Raw genomic sequence first — 22,180 nt, forward strand, 5'->3', positions numbered from 1 at the left:
GCCTTTACTGTAGGATCGACTCTGCAAGCTTTGTGTGTTTTTGTTTCATCTGTCGCAGAACGCTGAACACTACCATAAATCATGTTCTGCAGATGTACGTGTTCGTAAATAAATCAAAACAAATCTTCCAACTGCTACGTCGCTACTAAATCGACGAGTTTAACAAAAAGAGACTGAAGAAATTTCGTATCGATACTTTTTCTAATAATTGCAAATCTGCTGAAGGAATTACTCGGATTTTAGCAAATGGTCTTGCTCAAGATGTGATTGATTGAACCAATAACTTAGAAGAACGAGACAAGCGACGAAAAAACACTAACTAGACGCCTTCAACAAAACCGAGAGTCTGTGTGAGGAAAATTTTAAGTTCTGACCAAGTTGCTGAAAGCTTCGTTTGAAAATGATACCTGCTTCAAGTGCAGATATAATTGTGTGCAGGGGCGTGTTATCCCTTGTGCGAATAACACTTGAAACAGGACTTTGTCTTTGGGGAGAAGTCTGTTTGTCCAACTTGCATAATAATAACACACTACTTGGAATGTTTATTCAACTCAACACCTGTCCTACTAATATTTATTATTCCCTCTGTTTCGTATCATAGAAAATGTTTTATTATTAATATCTCCGCTTTGGAATGAGTAAATACTATAAAAATCTTATCTAAACACTACCAGCGCTGAAATGACTTAACAATACATCCAAATTTCCCTAAGCATGAATTTTTTATACGTAAGCAAGCGTTTTGCGCTTTCAGCGCACGAATTGTTAGCAAACATCTTTAATTCCTGCTTATTCAGTCCGGTCTTGTTCTGCGTCCATGTTTTGTTTCTACTATGCAAATTGAACACAAAGTTATTCAAATTTACTCGGATTATTACGTGTGTCTTTTATAGTGCAAATAATACAACCAAATTGATTAAACAAAGCTTTGTCGGTGGTTCTAATTACTAGCTGCATAACCGGATCTAGTATAAAGGAGAAACTGCAAAAACTGACCATTGCTAGAAGCAGATCTAATAGGAAGTGTATTTCGATTAGAGGATTACAGCCGGCATTGTTCTACAACGAATTGAGACAGGAATGGAAGTCAAACATAATTTCCAGGGTAAATATGGGCATAACACATGCTGGTGTTCTATTGCGTCAATTTATTATTAATTTGACAATAATTTAGGGAAATTATTACTTTTGCAAGCTTCCATTGTTCTCGTTTTAGTGTTCCGTCATTAAATAGTTGCTTTATATAATTCAGCTTGCTTTACAATAAGAGCAAAGATGGCCAAAGATGGTGCATTAAGTCCTTTAAATATTTCACCCACTTTTGTTTAGCAGACAGAATTTTTACTCACTGGAAGCTCTATGTAAGTCACTTACAAAGTAATTAAAGTGCAAAGTACGGAATATGGTTTCTAAATAATGAAACTGACCGCTGGAAGTTGCAGCTAGCTTAGTCAATTAGTATGCATATTCTAATGCGCGAACAGTTTAAAGTGGACGTGCTCTTGCAAAGTTACTGGCTTTATCAAAGAATTAGAATTCCTGTTGCTTTTTTGCGGAGATTAGCTCCGCGCGTTTTTGGCAAAATGTGCAGAAAAACGTTAACTTTGCGTATCTACCAAATTCGCCAGTTTTCATAATTTGTTTTTTGGCTTATGGATTGTTTCTAATTGCAAATCAAATTTTTGGCTAGATATATCAACGACGTGTTAAAAAAATAGATTCCTGGTAAATATCGATCGTGATGGCTTAAAAAAAGGGAAACATTAGAAGCGAGTAATACGATAAGTACTTTTTTATTGAATCATATAGCTTATTTTTCTTGCTGCTATTTTTACCTCCAGTATTAATAATGAGCTATTTAATGAAACATTCTTTCCAGGATAATAAAATGTAATGATCTCTAATTTAAAAAACCGTCAGCGCAGGATAACAATTTTCAATATCTGTAATTTATTATAGCATTCTTGTTAGACATAATGATAATAAAACGACTATATTCTCCACTAAGATAGTTCCAAAAGAATATACCAAATCGTTTTTCTCGCAATTTGTTAGCTTCGATAATTCGATAATTCGATAATTCGAATTCAAAATTTTCATTTTTTTAGTGTTAAAGTTAGTTGGCTTTCGGTCTCTAATTCAGACTCGGTCGATATCTTGCTTATTTATTGAGCGATCTTGAAGTATTGGTACTCATTTTACGTATAATTTCACGTAGATTCCATAAAAGTAAGAGCTGTTAAGATGGGTCTACAAATAACTGAGTTATGAGCGATCAAAGTTTTGGATATTGAATCTTTAGTTGCAAAGAGAGATTTTGAGAAACGGTTTTGACCATCGTTTTTGTCGGCTCACTTTAGAAGCAGCTGTCAAAAGTCGAAAACTCGATAGTCAATATTTTGGGTAAAAAAATTTTGCGACTCAATCGATGAAAAATTTTCAATTTTTTTTGTTTTTCGATCGCCCCTCCTAAACTGTTCATTTAGGCAGAATTTCGCGCTGAATCCAAAATTACTTTTGTTTTTTTTGTCATTTAACAAATGCCTGAATTAGAGGTATTTAAAAATTCGGGTTGTCGCCAGAGGGCCAAATTTTTGAAGGTTTGAAACAATCTGTGCTCAATATCTCGAAACTACGACAGATCTAAAGAAATGGTTTTCACCGTCGTTTTTTTCGCAATTTTTAGCTAACAAAATCGTTTTTAGAATTTTCAAAATTCAAAAATTGGATTTTTTTGGAAAAAATGCACGACTAAACTATGTCAAAGTTCTCAGGTTCTGAGCAACTTTGCGCATCCACCAATTTCGCCAGTTTTGGGATTTAATAATTTGTTTTTTTCTTGTAATTTCAATTTCTAAATATGCAATGCCTTTAATTTTAAATATCTCAAATTTTTGGCTAAATGTATCAAACGACGTCCTAAAAAAATTATTGATCCTAATGGTTTAAAAAAACAGAAACATTAGAAGCAAATTAAAGCTTCCCCTTCCAAACAAAATAACACGATAAGTACTTTTTTATTGAATCCTGAAGCTAATTTTTCTTGCTGCTATTTTTACCTCCAGTATTAACGAGCTATTTAATGAAACATTCTTTCCAGGATAATAAAATCTAATGATCTCTAATTTAAAAAACCGTCAGCGCAGGATAACAATTTTTCTTCAATATCTGTAATTTATTACAGCATTCTTGTTAGACATAATGGTAATAAAACGCCGATATTCTCCACTATGATAGTTTCAAGAGAATATTCAATTTATATCCAAGGAACGAGGATGTTTTAACAATAAATTCCTGCTGATGGCGTTGAAATCGATCATAATTTGAAAGTCAACACTGATTTAAAATTTGCGGTTAGCAGGTAAATACAGAATAAAATTTTCATATACAACCTAATAACTGTAATCTATTAAATTTGCAAAATATTGGTTTGATCGAAAATTAGTTTAAATAATAGTACACGAGTACTTTTTAATGCCGTGATTTACGGGAAAAAGCTGTAAACAAGATTAATCGCTTGATCAGTTAATCAAACATTTCAATTTAACCAACAAATTTTAATTTCACTCTCCAGCGAGCAATCTTTTCCTTTGTGGTTCAGTTCCATTTCAACAAAAAATGTTTTCCTGTTTAGTTGCTATCTCTTTAATATTAATAGATATCTGTATTTATTTTAAACTTGTCGACATAAATGTAAATTTATCCCGATAGATTGGCATTAATCCGGATCTACAGCTCGTTGTGTAAACCCTAGTTATATTCATACCGAAATGACAGCCCCGTTTAATATTCATCTATTTTTGGACCGGAAATTGAAATATTCCGTTTATAACAAAATGTAGCGTTTTTAAAGCTGTTTGGAGTAATTAGAGACTTTGTTGACAGGCCAGGATTGCCAGTTTCTGTAACTACCATAAAGCTTTTAATCGTTATTAGTCCCCATCGCTCGCATAACTTTCAAAGATATTAAATTTATCTCGGAGAATTTCTTACTTCCGAACCTGCGCACCAAACCTCGTAATTAATGCGAATTTAAAATACGAAAACATGTCAGTATTCATTAAATACGGTAAAAACTGCGTTTGTTTTCCAGGCTTGGAGAGAGAAAAAAAACATCAAATAATAATTTTAAAATTGTGTTAGCCATTCAAATTCATGTAAAAGTATTTGCATAATTTAGAAGTGAAGGATTTATCTGAGAAAGAAAAAACATTTCTCCCTCGAGTGCAATATAAGAAAGTGTACCCAGCACAGATGGCTCCAGCAGGAAAGAAATGAAGTCGCGTTCACCTTGAAAATTTCGCCCTTTTATTCATATTTAAGTTGGAGCGTTTAGGGCCTGTCCTGGCGTAAATTCGAGTTATTTTCCTCGTTATGCTTATTCGTCGTCTACGCAATTTATAATGAAGCCGCTCGTGGTATCATGACACTATTTGAAAATGGATTTTTATCGATTTGAATACGTTTATTTTGCTTTGGCTACTCTTACTACAAAAAAGTAATAAATCTCCGGAGTTGGCTTTCAAAGCTATGTAACTCGATCCTTCTTCTGCTTTTTTTCGATAAATAAAACTGTGCTTTGAAAGCATTCTTCGTTGTCTTTATATAGAAATTGTATGCCACAACATCTTCAGTTTAATCGGCTTTTTCACGAAAACTTGAATGGAAACAATTGTATGAGTTTGCAAAAATTGTACACAATATGAAATGTCATCCATTTTTAATGCTTTAAACTAAAAGACGGCGCATCTGATATTTTATAATAACCAAACTTTCTGACAGAATTTCGAATGAACGAGGATTTAATCTAAATAATTTGTCCTGTTTAAATACAAAAGTTCTACCTTTGTTAAAAAGCAATGTTATTTCCTTATTATTTTCCCAAGGGGAACGAATTGTATCAATGAAAAATAAAGAGGATTAAGTAACGACGTTAAAAATATAAATATAAGATTACTGAAAGCTTAAAATTAAGTGTATTTACATATTAAATTCAGAACAATAGAGGGAACGGAGCGATTGAAGATGAAGGGGGAATCAGAAATTTGTTTAAAACAAAAATTTAAAAAATTAACCTGGAAACTACGTAGAACTAAATCGAACACAAGAAGAGGAATACAAAAACTACAGACAGCTCCTCAGGAAACAGGAAAGCTCTAAATTATATTGATCAAGCTGCGAACGAAAACTGGAGCAATTACTGAAAGTTTCTAAGGAATAAAAAATTAATAATTTATTGACAGCTTTCTAGCAAAGGAAACTTTAAAATCACATTTATTTCGTTGAAACTAAAATTATAGAAATAAGAGAAATGGCTGAAAGCTTTTTGTAACTAAGAGAGTTTAAAATCTTGAAATGAACACCGGTGGAAAAGTTGCTGAAAGTTTATAGAAACAGAATAAGCTTAAAATTATAGCTGCATTTTGATTTAACTGCTGGTTACGATAAATATTTCCAAAACTACTACTGATATTAAGAATCGGTTTGCGTCGTCGCTTTTCAAGGCTGAGTTTTCTTTAAAAATCGCTCTCAAATGTCCAAAATTTGTAGATAATTTGTAGATTTAAAAAAAAAATACGACTCAATCGATAAAAAATTTTAAGTTTTTTATTTTTTTGACCAAAATTTGTAAACTATTATATTTTATATCGAATAGCTTGGAAATTGGTCCTAGATAGTTCGAATTCGAAATTTTTATATTTTTAATGTAAAAGTTGCTGCCCTTCGGTCTCCAATTCAGACATGGTCGATATCTCGCTTATTCATGAAACAATATTAAAGAATTGGTGCTTATTTCACGCAGAAGTTCAGATCAAAAATTAGAGAAATCAGTGAAAGCTCGAACTTACAAGCTTTGATTAGTTAGACATCTCAAAATCGCATTGATTAAGAGAATTAGAGGCTAAAGATCTCGTCAATAAACTCCTCCAATTTGTGTTATTCTAATCTTTCGTCGATAAAAAAAGGAATAAATGGGAAAAGTTCTTAGACAACTCATGGAAGCAAGTAAATTTTCTGATGGGCTTCTAAAAACTGGAAAATAAGAAAAATAAAAGTACTGACAGCTTTCTAGGAAACAGGAAAGCTGAACACGACGTTGATTTAATTGGAGGCAAAAATTAGAAAGCTTAAAAAGAGCAAAAAAAGCTCAATATTACATTGATTTAATTGGAGAAGAAAAATGGAGATAATTAATTCCAGACATGAAATTTTCGTTATAATTTGGCAACTGAGCAATTTTCGAGTTTCTAATTGTAATAAACAAGCGAACTGTTTTCAAAATCAACATCATCATTATTTATTAGACCACATTAATTAAGTTTAAAGTAAATATTGTCACAATTAAATTGAAGACTCTTTGCACGAATAATTTAAATGTAAATTACTTATACTAAAAATAAGAAACAGATAATAAAATTAGATATAATCACTCACCGTTTGATTGCGTGTGATCTCAGTTGATGCTCATATGGTGGCCTCCCTGCAATGCAAAAATTAATTCGGACTTGCATAAAAGAAAAAAGTGCATTCGTGACAACTAGGTCGGAAAAGAATTCCAAACGTGTTAAGAATTCACACTATTTACTTCCTTACTTAGAATATTAGGGTCATTTCTGTTCGCTGAATTTTACATGTGTGTACCTTTTGCTTGGTATAAAAAGTATTTTTGATTCGCTTCAGCACTAAATTAATTACTTCATTACCTGATGTCTGAAATACATTTAGTTAAAGCAGAGAAAACATCGGACGGGCTCGACGCCGAACAAAGCGTAAGCGTAATTAATATAATTTTCCATTAACTCTCACATTTAGTTTGTGCTCGAATAATAATAAATAACACGTTGGGAAATTGAATTTTGATCATTCTCTCCAGCTTGGCTTATTTTTAGTAAGTTTCTGTTACTTACACGAAACACAACTTTTAGCTTTCCCGTAAACAAACGCTCATTTTCAGAACAAAGAATAACAAAACTGCGTACTTTTGTTTGTCCGTCGGCTTTCCAGCAAGAGATGACACATGCACTGACCTTTATTGAATTCTTTTATTTGCTCTTATGCGCAATAAAAGCTTTTGGACAATATTATTTTTTGTGTATTGTTGCTTCGTCCGCCTCAGCACGACTGAGATTTATAAATCCTACAATAAAATTTCCGGGCATTCCCTTCTTACTGAGTATTTGATTACTAGCAACCACACTTCTGTATTATTACGAATTTCATAAAAATTGAATTTGTTACGGATTCGGCAGGAAATCAGGTGAACGTTCATATTTAAGCGCAAAATTTAATATATTTACATATTTGAGGCTCGAATTGTCACTGTGATGCTCGAGGAAACGCTCCAAGAAAGTTGTCGTTTGTCTAGAACGGCATCAATTTCGTCGTAAACCAGCTTCCGGTCACCCAAAAATAACATCACACCGTATAGAGCAGCACGTTGCCGTAAAGTTTTTATAGGTTTTACGATTGTGTCCCCTTCTATCGTTAACACCGATATATTTTATAGAGTATCGTAATTTTTAACCTGCAGAAAGTGCCGGAATTAATTCCGATTTAATCTCGAGGATTTCCACTTTATTATATTTTGCAGCAATAAAATTAGTAATTACGGAGAATGTCTGCAAGTCCGATCCTGATCTGAAATTCCCGCAACTTTACACTCCACAACTCTTGCATATTAGTCTCAACTCCGGCAACTCCTCTTTTTGTTATTGTTTTATGTTATTTCAGAGTTTGCTTTTGCAAGAAACTACGAAACTGATATAAGATCTGTTCTGCATTCTAAGTTAGATATGTTTATTAGGCTCTGGCAAGCGTCGAGCTTTCGGGATGCATACTTAAACCCACTGAGAAGCTCTGAATTCTTACGGTTACGGTTGGTTTTACGTTGGCGCTTCTTGCGTGCAACCCGCACTCTATTTGAAATTCTTCCCACAAGAACTAAATTGGAACTGTCTCGTTTCGTTTGATCAATTTTATGAAAGAATATGTTTCCCTGCAGTATAAAAGCAAATCATAAAACAGCTGGGCTAGCTGACGGGGGTTTTGGATGTTATTTTATATTTTTGATTCACGAATTCACATTTTCATGCATATTTTGACAATGTTTTTACGGATATTTGAGGGAATTTGCATATTCAAAATCATGCGAAGCGCAGGAATTTAATGTTTTGGGGGCTAATTCGGAGGGATTTACAAATCTATGGTTATATCAAATTCTATTTCCGGGATGAATTGAAATATTTTACGTCCTTATTTGGCAGAAGCTCATTTAGTTTCGCGACCACCGGTTGCTCGGTAAAAATGAAAGAAATTAAAGAAATTACTGAGAGCTAGCAAGTTCGATTGATTTAGTGAAGGCAAAAACTGCAAGTTTTAGTGAATAACAAGCTCAAAAGCACATGGGTCTAATTGGAAGTGAAATTAGAGAGATTAAAGCGTTGACTGAAAGATTGTAGCGAATAAAAAACGATTTAGTTGGAGACAAATTTAGAGAAATTGCTTTGCGTCTAGTTAGACACTATTTCTTTGGAGATGATTCTGAAATTTAATATATTTTCGCCGCCCAGCCTGTTTGTTATGAAATTTACTCTTACACGCCTCTTTTGTTCCCCCTTAATCAAAATAGCTCGGATCGAAAACTCGTTTTCAGCCATCACGACCTACTCACTGAAAAATGCTAATGAATCAATCACTGAGCTTTACAGGAACGAAATTAAAATTTGGCGCACAAAAACAGGCATTCAGGGTTTTTGTATTCACACCAGGACGGTTTCAGTCGCCTTGAATAGCAATGTTTTAACATTTAATTTTGTTTGGATTCGAATTAACTAAATTCCGTAATAGAAGACAGACAGTAGCAAAAATAAAACGGAAAATGTATAAATTAATAAAGACGAGGCACTCATAAAATTATGAGACTGTACAGAGCAATCTTCTCGAGTCAATATAATTAGTATGCTTTGTGTATTCAAAAGATCCGTCTTTATTGATCCGGAGAAGAATTCGGCTCCATTGTCTTTAAATCCAGCACTAATCTGGTTACAATAAGGAAGTGGGAATTTTTGAAATTATTTCTGTGTTAATTATGTACGAGCAGGATTCATAATCTGGTGGAATATATTTCCGTGCTGTCACGTCTTGCCGTTATCTATTTAGGATTTCGGAATGAAAGTCATAAAACGACCCTAAAATTTCATCATATAAAAATAAAGCCGACTCCGTCATATTCTTCCAAGGGTTAATAACAAGAACGCACATACAACTTGGGGTGATCATGGACGATAATGTGTGTGGAGACCTCCGTTATATAATAACGCTCGTTTTAAACGAGGATAAACAAAGTTTAGGATGCCACGTAATTGCCGACATCTTCGTTGTTGTTACGTACTTGTAGGATTTTTTAAAGTTAGGCCACCAAGAGCCTCGCAAAATTAAACGACAAGTGCTGGAAGAAAAATATTAATACCCTCTGTTGTTCATTTCGGACTTTGAGCCAATGTGACACCCCTTTTTAGGGGGTTAAATCCGATATTTTTCGCAGGATAAGACTTTGTGATCCCCCGAAAACCCGTCACTGAAGGCGCAATAATCCCTCCCCAACACGTCGATTAAATAAAATAACCTGTGTCCTACAAAAACAAAATGAAAAAATATGGCCCAACGTGCGCCCCGTCAGTGTTTATAACATCATAAAATGCAAATGTCGACTCACGTGTCGTACTTTTCGGGGTTGGGAAGTTCATATGGGTGCGTATTTGCCCGACCTCTCTAATAAAGGATTTTGTCATAAGATAGTTTGCAAAATCGGCCACCGGACGTGATAATCTGGAAGGTTAAGGGTCTTCTATTTTGGCCGTAGGCCCGCTCTGGATGACGCGCGCACAAAACCGGAACCAAATTGGCTATTAGAGCTCGCTTCATTTCGCTTTAGTCATTTTGAAAAACTTTCATTTTAGATCGTGATCTTTTATGTTTGTTTCAATTTTGGCGTCAGCCGTATTACACACTGATCGTTATTTTAAAGAGACGAAGCGAAGCAAATCGAAATGGTGCTTAGATGGAGCCGATGAGGAGCTTTTACCAGGGAGCTACACTTATTGTGAACATTACACTCGCTTTAATCGAAGCTTATACTTATCAATATGCGATGAAAGCACGTGGAATATCTCTCAAGCTTCATGGAGTTTTATTCTAGCTCTCGAATCGCTTCTTTTAATTTGGTTCACTTAATATCGTCAAAAAAACTGAGAAAATCTAGTTTCTAAAGCTTATTCGGTCGATATCTGGCTTATTTACCGAGTTTTAAAATTCCTTTAAAATTCGCTCTCAAATGCCCAAAATTCGATTAGTAATTTTTTCGAAAAAAAATCCGACTCAATCGATAAAAATTTTTCAATTTTTGTTTTTTGGCCAAAACTCGTAAACTATTATAATTCATATCGATCTCAAATTTGCTCAGTTGATAGTTCTCGAGCAGCTTTTTCGATCGATGTATAACTAACTCAAAGGTACTAAACGTCATTTCCGCCCCGAAACAGCGTCTTGAAAATGACCCTGAAAACAGCCTCTGAAAATTTATTTCGATCGATATCTCGTTTATTTATTAAGGAAATTTGATATATGAGCTCATTTTACGCAGACTTTTGCACTGAATACGAAACCACCTTTGTTTTTCTCGTCAGTCTACAAATAACCGAATAGAAGCGTTTGAAGTTTTAGGTTGCCGCCAGAAAAGCCAAAATTTTGAAGCTTTCGAAACGATTTTGCTTGATATCTCAGAAATTAAGGCAAATATAAAAAAAAACTCTTTTCGAAATCGTTTTTAGCTTAGAAATCGGTCTTAGATAGTTCGAATTCAAAATTTTATTTTTTTTAATGTAGAAGTTAGCTGCCTTTCAGTCTCTAATACAGACTCGGTGGCTGCTATCTCACTTATTTATGAAGCAATCTTAACACAGCATTTCACGTAAAATCCAAAAAGTAAGATTCGTTAAAATCGGTCCACAAATAACATAGTTATGAGCGATCAAAATTTTGGATATTGGATTTTGAGTTGTAAAATTGTTAAAACTCAATATCCCCGAAAGTAAAAAAGGTTTTGAGAAACGGTTTTGACTATCGTTTTTCTCGGCTCATTTTACTTTAGAATTACCTGTCAAAAATCGAAAATTCAATAAGCAATTTTTTGGGCACTCATTTGATAATTTTTTTTTAATTTGCTTCTGATTTTATGCAGTATTTCACGCAGAATCCAGAATATGGGTCTTACTGACCCTAGGACCTGTTATAATTTTTATGCTACGTTAAACCAAAATTTGTGTTTAAAATTTTACCGTTATCCTTCGAACAGAATCCCTTTAAACCTGTTGCATATTTAGCAATAATAAGATAACAAAATGTCGCCACATGTTTTCCGCTTTTTAACCATTTATTGATTTATGTCGTTACAAGTTCTCTCAAATTCCTGATGCATGTAATCCGAGCTTTACAAATAAGACCGTCTCGAAGCTCCACCAATTTCTCTTTTAATTTAAAAGTTCAAAGAAATGTGCGTGACTTTACTGCGGTCTTGACAAATCATCATGCTCAAACGTAAAAAGAGGTAACGGAATTTGATAACGCAGTTATTTCACTTCTTTACTTCAAAGACTCTAATATTAAATATGTATATTTGAATTTTTTTTTCAGTTGCCTTAACCTTGCAAATTGAATTTTAAACTGTTTATATAGGTTTTTAAACCGTGTTTATTTTTTTATAGAGTTCACAACTGCGATGCCATATTTCATCGTTATCCGTTCTTTCGCACGTAGCCAGGATTGTACATGACACCACAGTGGGTGCACACTAAAAATAATTAGGTTCCTATTCAGCTGTCGCTATTTATGTACGAAGGACTAACACAGCTCCTTTTTCAAATAAAACCAATTGATAGTTGCATCAATTAATCGGCGACGCGCAGGAGTATTGATCCTTCAGCAATTCCGAGCAATTGTAATGTAAAACCTCGGTCTATTTTTTTCGGGTTAATAAACGAGGAGCGAGGGAATTATCGATTTGGTGTCATTACGAATTTTATTAAATCATCAAGATTCTCTCGGTGCGGCGCATCCACCATTTTCACCACACTCGTACTGGTTCTTCTAGAGAATTTTATTCGAAGAAAATTGCTCATAAAAACGAAAACCAACAATGTGTTCTTGAACACCCCCTTTTTCACAAGAAATCAAATTTTAAATAATCGTAGGTTAAATTACTTACATTTTGAAAATTAGTTGTTGTCAAACTATTATAACTACAATGCGCCGCAAAATTAACGCAAACTTTAAAAATTCATTATTTTTTAATATGTACATGCATTTTAAAGCCATTTTGACAATGTAATATCAAGTTTTTTCCACAAAATTAACACATGTTGCTAAATAGTTGCACAAAACGAAAGTGGGAATCGCTGTGATTTTTACCTCCAGTTTTACAGTTGATCTCGACAAAGTGCTTTACCTACTTGCTCGAATACTGATAACAGGCAGTATTCTTCGTGGCATACAGCCATTTCTGACTTCTTACTTAACGATTTTTTGTCACATTTGTGTTAAATCAGTTGATGATTTAGTTTAGTTCTGAATCCATTGCAAAAGTTTAATCTGCAAGTTCGGATTGTCTTATAAATGTTCTGTCAAATTAAAATAATCGTCAGTTGGTGTGAATCGTCAATAATTTTTTTAAAGCCATTGTTAAAATTAATAAGCCGATTTTGCGTTAATTTTGATGGGTTGTGTACATAGTTAAAATCTCTAGAATGTGTGCCTTTTTCTCAACAATTTTCCAGTTTCCTAAAGTTAATATACGAGTGAAAAGTAGAAAATTCCTCAATTTTTATAGCTGTAGCACAAAAATTACTAAAATTACGTATTTTAGTGGTGGATGTCAGAACATTACGAATTTTTTAAATTTTTTTCAGATTTTTCCGGTTCTGCGTGAAAATAAAAAATTCTAAAATTGTTTTTTTTATTTTAGAACTAAGCAATTTGGTGAAGTTATTAAACAACTCAAACATAATAATCAAACCAAATTTCAGTGCTATAACACAAAAATTGCTAAAATTACAAATTTTTGTAAAGAATGTTGGATATTTTTGAGCAAAAATTAAAATATTAAAAATTCTAAAGTCACGATTTTTGGCTCTATAATTTAACGATTTGGTGGAGTTAACAAACAACCCAAAAGTAGCAATCTGCTCAAATCTTATTGCTATAACACTAAAATTGCCATAATTAGAATTTTTTCTAAAAAACGTAGAATATTTTTCGTTAAAAATAAAGATAAAAAATTCTAAAATTTGTATTTTTGACTCTACAACTAAGAAATTTTGTGCAGTAATTAAACAAATAAAAAACAGCAATCTGGCTAAATTTTATAGCTATAACACTAAATTTTCTAAAATTACGAATTTTTGAAAAAATGTTGGATATGAAAATAAAAAGTTTGAAAATTGGTATTTTTGACCATATAACTGTGCAATTTGGTGGAGTTACTAAAGAAGTTAAAGATTGTAACCTGTCAAAATTTTATTGCTATAACAGTAAAATTGCCAAAATTACGAATTTTTTAATAAAATGTTGAATATTTTTAGTTCTGCTTGAAAATAAAAAACTCTAAAATTGAAATTTTTGATTTTAAAATTGGGGAAGTTATTAAACAAATGAAACAATCTAGCCAAATTGCAATATTATAGCACTAAAATTGCAAAAAATGTATTGTGTCTTTTGCTCTGCAGTTTTGCAATTTGGTAGAATGAATACGCGGCTCAAAAGTAGTAGTTTTCCTAAAGTTGCTGAAGTTATGCTGAAGCAATAAAATTACCGAAATTTTAATGGTGGATGTCGGAAATTTTTGCTTCGTTTTAAAAGTCGTGTCTTCTGTTCTAGACTTTTGTAATTTATTAAAATTCGTACATAACTCATAGAGAGTAACTTTTCCATGTTTTGTAGCCGATGTACTGAAAGTGTAAAAACATTCCGAATTTAAACAAAGGATGTCTAAATTTTTTGCTCTGTTTTAACAATTTCTAAAATTGGGTCTTTTACTTTACAGTTTTGCAATTTAGTGGAGTTAATTGACGGCTGAAAAGTTGTATTTTCCCCAAATTTTATACCCGTAGCACTAAAATTACAAAAATTATTATAAAACTAGTTATGACATTTAATAACCACTTTATTGCAATTTCTTATACGTCTGCCTTGGTTTTAGAGTTGTATGACATAAATGCTTTTCACATCTCTGCTTTTCACAGCAATCATACTGTTAAAAATTTTAAAATAATAGTACGATGATTTAAAATTTGACGTTTTTTAAAAAAGGCGGTGCTCTAGAATACATTGTTGGTTTTCGTTTTCATGAGCAATTATTTTCGAATAAAATTCTCTTCCGCCGAACTGTGAGAATACATTTCTTCAATGTTAATTTTGGAGTCAAATTATAGAATCGTTTTTTCCGGTGGTGGAAACTTCAGAGTTCGGTTTCCCAGATGACTAATCTCAGACTGTTATCGCCGCTTGACTGTGACAATGTATTGCAATACAAATCACATGAGAGCAACCGCTCGTTAAGTCGGAGCTTCTGTTTGTATCAAGAGCCATATTTGTACATTTATCATGTCATCGGCGAAATCGGCGCCATTATTCATCGAGTTTTCACCCCGGACTTGCTAAATATTCAAGTGTACTGTAATTTCCAGAATGTAAGTCATAAATGTAGGGTAGTCATATCACTAACGGTATCGTCTCCGAAATTGAGCCCTAAGGACTAGCTTAAGCAGTGAGTTCCAAACTTAATTTCATCCAGAATGTGTCTTAATTACGATATTTTGTATAAACTTCAGTAGTGAACATCAAGGATTAAGATAGCGGAGTGGTAACTCCAATTGAAGTTTTCAAGACAATAAGTTGGGATAATTGCGATGGGTGGCTAGTAATTAATTTCCTTTCCGCGCGGTTGTTACCTGACACTTTTTCCAGAAGCGGTAATGAGATGGAAATCGCTCTATGGTGACGAGAATCCACAATAAACTTGATATTTTACGGGGATTTTGTCAACAGTGCAATAAAGAATTTTGAGGTTGTCAGGCTTGAAGGCGCCATATATCACCTGAACACCGTTTTAGAACATTTAGAGAAAATATATTTATATCTCCCGACAGGTATTTTTAACGGTTTTGTTAAACTGGAATAAATCGATACGAAAATGTAATTTCGGTTTCAGAGGTAAAAATAACATGAACCCGACTATGTACGCATTTTTTGCGAGGAAATGAAACATACTTCCACGCACGACGTTATTATCTGCGAATTCTGGAAAAGCGCCTTGGGAGAATGATAATCTTGAGGGTCTACAATTGCTTGTTTACTGCGACAACTGGAAAAACTTAATTAAAATTAATTAAAACGAACATTTTCAATTAGACGCAATTAGAATCAGATTGGATGTAATTTACCCCCTCGGTTTGTTTTTTCCCTGTTGGGAACCAAAACATCAAACTTCAAGCTGAAGTTCCAAATTAGGTATTACCACAAAACTCTAGAGATACCAGAAATAATAAAGGGCGGATTTTGGAATCCACCAGAGTTAAAATGTAAAAATTTTCCATATTTGTGCATCCAGGATAATGGACAAATAGTTTTGTAGATTTCGTTGCATATTCTCCGGTGTTTGCTAGAGCCGACTTTGATGCACCGATTTACAGCTGTACTAAACCGGCTGTTAATCTCCAATCAAACGTGGCTACGTATGGTACTAATGCATCTAACTAATGCACAGAGAGAGAATTATCAGGTTGACATTGCTGACTGCTATCGGTAGAATACATCCAATTTAGAAGATTATTACAAGTGAGACGGACCATTTGAAATGCGTTAACTTTCTCTAGCCTTTGATATACCTACGTTGTAATTAATTTTGATGTAACATCTACATAATGCTGGAATAGTTAATAACAAAAGGAAAATAGTTGGAATTACGGGGCAGTTGAACCGTCAAAGCTAGATAAACTTGCTACAGGAGAGAGTTGTAGTGACGTTTATTAAAGTAAGAAAATTGGATTAAAGAGAAAGTGTTTTGTAGAAAATTACGAGACATTGTTTTTTAGTTATTTCGAGTTTTATTAGGTAATTCGCCCGGCGCCTCCACCATTTTTCAAAAAATAAAATAAAAAAAAATTGTGAGCTTTTATTGTCCCTGTCGCTTTCATCAAAATTCTAGAAAAATTGTGGATCTAGTTTAAAGTTTTTTGATATACCTGCGTTGTAATTAATTTTGATGTAACATTTACAGAATGCTGGATTAGTTAAAAACAAAAGGAAAATAGTTGGGTTTACAGAGCCAGTTGAACTGTCTAAGATAGATAAACTTGCTACAGGAGAGAGCTGTAGAGACGTTTATTAAAGTAAGAAAATTGGATTAAAGAGAAAGTGTTTTGTAGAAAATTACGAGACATTGTTAATTATTTCTAGTTTTATGAGATAATTCGCCCGGCGCCTCCACCATTTTCCAAAATAAAATTGTGAGCTTTCATTGTCCCTGCCGCTTTCATCAAAATTCTAGCAAAATTGTGGATTTAGTTGAAAGTTGGTGGATCGTACAGAGACGAAGTTCCATAAACTTGTCGACGTGGGGAAGCTTTACTAGGCGTAAGAGCTGGTAGTAACGAAATTAATTTAACTCTAAAACATCAAAATAATATGATATCGAGCTCGTTAAAGCAGATGCGGGTTTCTTGGGTGACACAATCCTCCCATTGGTTTCTCTTACAGTCCCCAACTCAATAGGAGTCGGTGTTATACCGCCCCCTATTATCCAACTCCCGAAGCAATTAAGTTGGAGTATGACGCCACTTGACACGGGTTCATGTAATTGTGGCTCTGAAATACAGTCTTTCAAGTTGGCGACGCATTGTTACGCAAAGAAACCAGTTTTCCAATAATTCGATAACGAGAATACACGCATCACCAGACCGAAATTTAAGTATTAACAACGTCGAAATTCAATTAGTACCGCAAAGTAGGTGCACGTTGTCGATGGTATTTCACCGGAGGGATCATGAGGATATCCCTCTAAGCGGGCTGCGGTAAAATCCCGCCGCAGAGTCGGGGTCAGTGGGCGGCGGGAGAATGCGGCCCCTTTCGCTTCGTCCGACGGCATCACCGGCCTCTGTTGACCAGCCCTTTGCCTCTTTTCTCGATAAAAATGAGGAAATTACGATTCAAAGCAAATTGTTGAGAAAAGAGCAAGTTTCGGACTTTGCAAACGCGGATTTAAACGTATTTACGAGGGGATTTAAAGAAGGGGACTGGCCATTGCGGTGTACTGAAATTTTCCAACTTAAAACGATGACATTTTTTGAATGGCACGACCGCGGCTAAAGCCAGGAAACGCTGCGCAAAATACAAAGTGTGTTGCCACCACATTGCCATATTTTCTACTTTTATTTGCTCAAGCTAAATCGGATGATTGCGTTGAGGGGCTTAAATGCGCATTTTCACTTCTGACGGTGATTGCAAGCCATTGTTGCCACGAAGACACAAAATGCACTAATCAGTTTATCAATCGCATTCATTAACAGGAACATTTTGTAATAAAAAAAATTGACATGGCTTCATTGGTTTTGTCGAAATGTCGTTATATTAAGAGAAAAAAATATTTTCAAAAATGTATGTTTTCGCTCTTTTCCTCACTGCGAATTAAAAAGTGGTCACAAGATGATAATGTAAATTATTTGCGGATCTATTTATCTAAGTAGGGGTTATTGTTATTGTTGTATAACAGATAAATAAGTAAAACTCAAAATAATTTCCGCGACGAAATTTTGGGAAGCGTTTTAAGCCTATTTCGGCATTAAAATCTCCAAATCGGTTAAGTCAAAGGTTCAAATTTTTTTGTGGAATTTACCCCTCGAGTCTAAAGACATGGTATCCGTAAGTCTTTAAAGTCAATAACATTTACAAATTCCAGTATCTGAAGAACTTCAAGATCATTGCACTAACTGCTATTTTGGGTTGCTGTTTTACTAACCAAAAGGAAAAGAACAAAAATTGTATTTTAAATTTTTAATGTAAAACCGCTTTTTGTTTTCATATTTTATTAGTTTTTTAACACTTTTGTTTTATTTTATGAATATAATCGGTTATTTTCCAAAGCGAGAAACAAATGAATTTATTATTTTTCTTGAAGAGAACTCACACTAATAGTATTTATATTCTTTAAAAAAAAACGAGATTGCAAAAAAAAATCAGATAAATAAGACTTTTGTAAAATTTTATTACACAGTGAATATTTTCATCAATAGATTTTATGCATAATCTTTACACAATTTTTTCATTTACTAAAAAAGGCTTTAAATGAATGTGAAAATCGGTCAACGTAATTAAAAATAAAACGCCGCTGTTATTTAATCATTCTCCTATTTTATTTACATTTAATCAAATGCGCCAACGGTGTTAGTTTTAAATTATGAATTTTTTATTCCTGGATTATCAGCTTATCAATATTGTTCAAATAAATCAAATCCGATTTTATTTATATTCTAATAAAACATCATCAATTATTATTTTCTTCGCTATTAGAATTGCAATTTAATTTTATACTTTTTAATTAAACAGTACAGAAATAAAATTAATTTATTGTTGATTAACAATGAAATATAAAACAGTTGTAAACCAAACCCACTTATTAGTTGGTAAATTAAATGTCGACAACAAGCATAAAATATAAACATAAAATTGAAATTTTTCGAATTTATTATTACACGGCGAGCGAACATGATAGAATTTTAAACTTTCCAATTCATTTTAGTAACAAACATCCATTAAAACAAATGAAGCATGTTACCGGAGTTGAACAAAAATTGATTTAATGGTTAAAATATTTAAATCTGCTGATCCTAAAAATTAGCGTATAAAATAATAAAAAAAAACTTTTGTTCATGTCAAAATGTCAATAGTCCGGTTTTGTTTTTAAATGTGACCGCAGCTGTTTGTTTCCCTCGAATTTTATTGTGTCGGCAATTATTCGTTTCTGTATTTAGGCATGATAAGAAAAGTTCGGCTTTGAGCAATTTATTTGAGTGGGAGAGAATAAATACATTTCCTAATCGCCGGAAATTGTGCAATACCATCAAAAATCCGCTTTCGAATTGTCGAATTTCCATTGTAACGTGTGCTTAAATGACTCCCTAATGAAAAACCTAGAAGACAATCTCGACGATCCGTATTCTTCCAACAATAAATTTAGCATGAAATTGCCAGCGCAAATAAAATTAATTAAATTTAAGAGACGGCATGAACTCAATTTAACAAATTAACTTTAAAAATGTATTCAGCCTATAATTAATGGACGAGTGCACGAATACCACAAAACACTAAGAAATAATTTATTAAAGGGGTCGAAGCGTTTCCGCAAAATTAAATAATGTATTTTCGATGCAAAATCCCGGGAGAACTGGACTCAAGAAATATGAACTAAGCAGATTAATGATGTTTTGAAAGTAGCATTTACGACGAAATTGGAACTGCAGGAGACCGAGAGTGAAGTTTGCTCAGGAAAACCGATAAATATCGGAGACCCGCAGAATGTTAGACGGGAACTGACTTTGAAAGTACTTTAATGTGTTTGTAATTTTAAATTTGCCTCCCTTAAGTACGGATCTGGCCTTTATAAACACCTAACTTCGCTCCCGGAGGTGCACATGGGAATTTAGGGTTCCACCGAGCTTAACCCAAACTTTCAGTCACTTTTTCACTATATTGTATAATAATCAGGACACATTTTTCGTATTCTCCACGCTTCCTCTCTTTTGCGTACACAATTGTTTTAACTCAGCGTTTCTCAAGTTGCTGAAAGAGTCTCTTGAGAGAAAACAGAAAATCATTAGGTACCTAAAGACTTCAAGAAGATACACCGCGGAACAATTGGAGTGGGCCACTTGAATGAGAACGTTTATCCAAAATAAAATTAAGGGGAGAAAATTGAGATTTTGATGGAAATTTAATTTGTCAGGCACGGACTCAACGCAGGTACATCAAAACGATGTCTAATTTTACTAGTCCCGTCTGTCAAAAACGACAGAAAATGCTGCAAAAAATAGAACATTTTATTGATGAAATTTTCAAATTTTGATTAACCTTTGGTTAATTTTCAATATTCCATTTCTCCAGAACTGCAACAGATAGAAAGAAGCGGCTTTATCATCGATTTTTTTCGCGCCTTTGTTGCTAAGAATCTGATCGTACATCCTCACTTCGAAAATTGAATTGTCAAAATTGTAATTTTTTTCGGTGTTTTTTTTTGTCAAAATTTTTAATAATCCATATCTCCGGAACTCCGACATTTAGAATGATGCGATTTTTGTCATCGTTTTTTCCCGCGCTTTTACATATCCCGAATTCAAACATTCAATTACTCAAATCAAAATGTAAATTTATTTCCGTGGAAATTTTTTCTGGAGATTGCAATGAACTTGGACAGATTGAAAGACAGAAAAACGCAGTTTTCGGCAATATTTTTAACGCGCTTTTGTTGCTAAAAATCCGATCTTATAACTCGAAAATTCAGTTGTTTAAATTACAAATGAAAATATATTTTAGTGATTTTTCCGGAAATTTCAATATTCCATATCTCCATAACTATGACATGTTGAAAGATGGAGTTTTCGCCATCGTATCCGTTTTTAAAAATTAATTCTGACCATTAGATTTGGTTCTTGAAGATTTTTTAGGTTTTCAGGTTTGCTTATTATAAAGTTCATTTTTAGTTTCCAAGACTTATCGACAAAATTCAGGTTATAAAGTTGAATTTGCTATCGAAATCAGGAATTAGTTGGCCCGCTCAGGTTAGTATTTAATCTGCATGCACAGCCCATTATCATATATTAAGCCAACTAAGCTATATCCAAAATTCCTCTATTACTCTGGTTATCGAAGCCAAATCGCCATACACTGGCAGCTCCACATAGCTTTAGTATGCCATTTATTAAGTCAAGCGAACTTAGAAGTTTCAAGTTGCTCAATCAAGCTTGCTTCCACTGTAATAAACAAACTACTTTTAATTAGAATTCTGTGTCCGACCCGCCTTCCGATCTTTTGTAAAATAATTCGCCAAATTCAAAGACAACAATCGTAAAAATGCGCGAAAACAGTTCATGTGTTTGTCTTCCTCTTCATATTGAGAATATATTCAAGTTTGTGTTCTTTTGGAAGTTTGTTTTTATTAAAAAGAGATAAATCCGTTCCAATGTTTATACATCCGCCTCCTTTAAAAATATGATCGCTGGAAAGTTTGCCATCGAAGTGAGAACCGTATAATGAAGCAATCTTAAATTCCGCATCTGGTGTTGATTGAAAATAGATTTACGCTTCTGAAGAACGAAACAGAATCTGCTACTCTTTATTAATGGCTACGTCTGAGAAGATGCTTGATGAGAGTTCAAAATTAAGGCAATAAAATCTGATTTGATGTATCCGAGTTGAAGAGATCCAGATGAAGTCTTTCCGAGAGCAATCAATCTGTGTCTCAGGAGAAGGTTTGGGATCGGACCAGCACTCGATCGATGGTGTGAAGACGTGTTGGTGCCACAGGAGTGCTCGACCTCCGACACATTCGAGTCAACGAAGCGAATAAATCGAAAACAAGATAATTGAATTAAGACTGTAATTAGATAGGCTAAATATAGTTATCGGTAGAGCTGAGAATAATAATAAGAAATTTGTTTCCGGTTCAATTGCTGGGCTTATCGAATAGTATGTAAATCTATTTGCGGCAACTAAATATCTCTGTGTGTAAATTTGCCGTCAGAGGGAATGAAGGGCAAGTCTATTTCTCTTCAGTGGGATGGCATGGATATGTTAATGCAATTTATATTCAAATTGTATTATTTTTGAGGCATAGTGATGAACATGTCTATAAAACCAAGATCAAAGACTTTATAATAGTCTCTCTTGTATGTGAACTTCATATCCAATATCGGCGCCCTGACAAGACAAAATTTCCCTTGAACTCTCATTTGATATTTATTGCATCCCCCGTTCTGTTTTAACACAACATCAAATTTTGGCCAAGCTTTATATAAGATATTGGTTTATCTTTTGGGTTCTGAGCCATGTAGTGGTTTATCTGCGGTCGCTGGGAGTC

General features: G+C 33.6%; 1 protein-coding gene across 3 annotated transcripts in view; it reads right to left on the minus strand.

Annotated features, from left to right (window-relative positions):
• Window positions 1–22,180, minus strand: part of LOC148181975 (neurotrimin-like) — a 218,575-nt gene that overhangs the window by 77,354 nt on the left and 119,041 nt on the right. For all 3 annotated transcript variants that reach the window (XM_088040370.1, XM_088040357.1, XM_088040362.1), the window contains one exon: window positions 6,436–6,481. The gene's annotated coding sequence lies outside the window, so the exon portion shown is untranslated. The remainder of the gene's footprint in view (window positions 1–6,435; window positions 6,482–22,180) is intronic.

This window comes from Gnatocerus cornutus, chromosome 1 (genome assembly GCF_029298725.1).
Source record: "Gnatocerus cornutus isolate USDA-ARS CGAHR chromosome 1, icGnaCorn1.1, whole genome shotgun sequence".
Lineage (NCBI taxonomy): Eukaryota > Metazoa > Arthropoda > Insecta > Coleoptera > Tenebrionidae > Gnatocerus > Gnatocerus cornutus.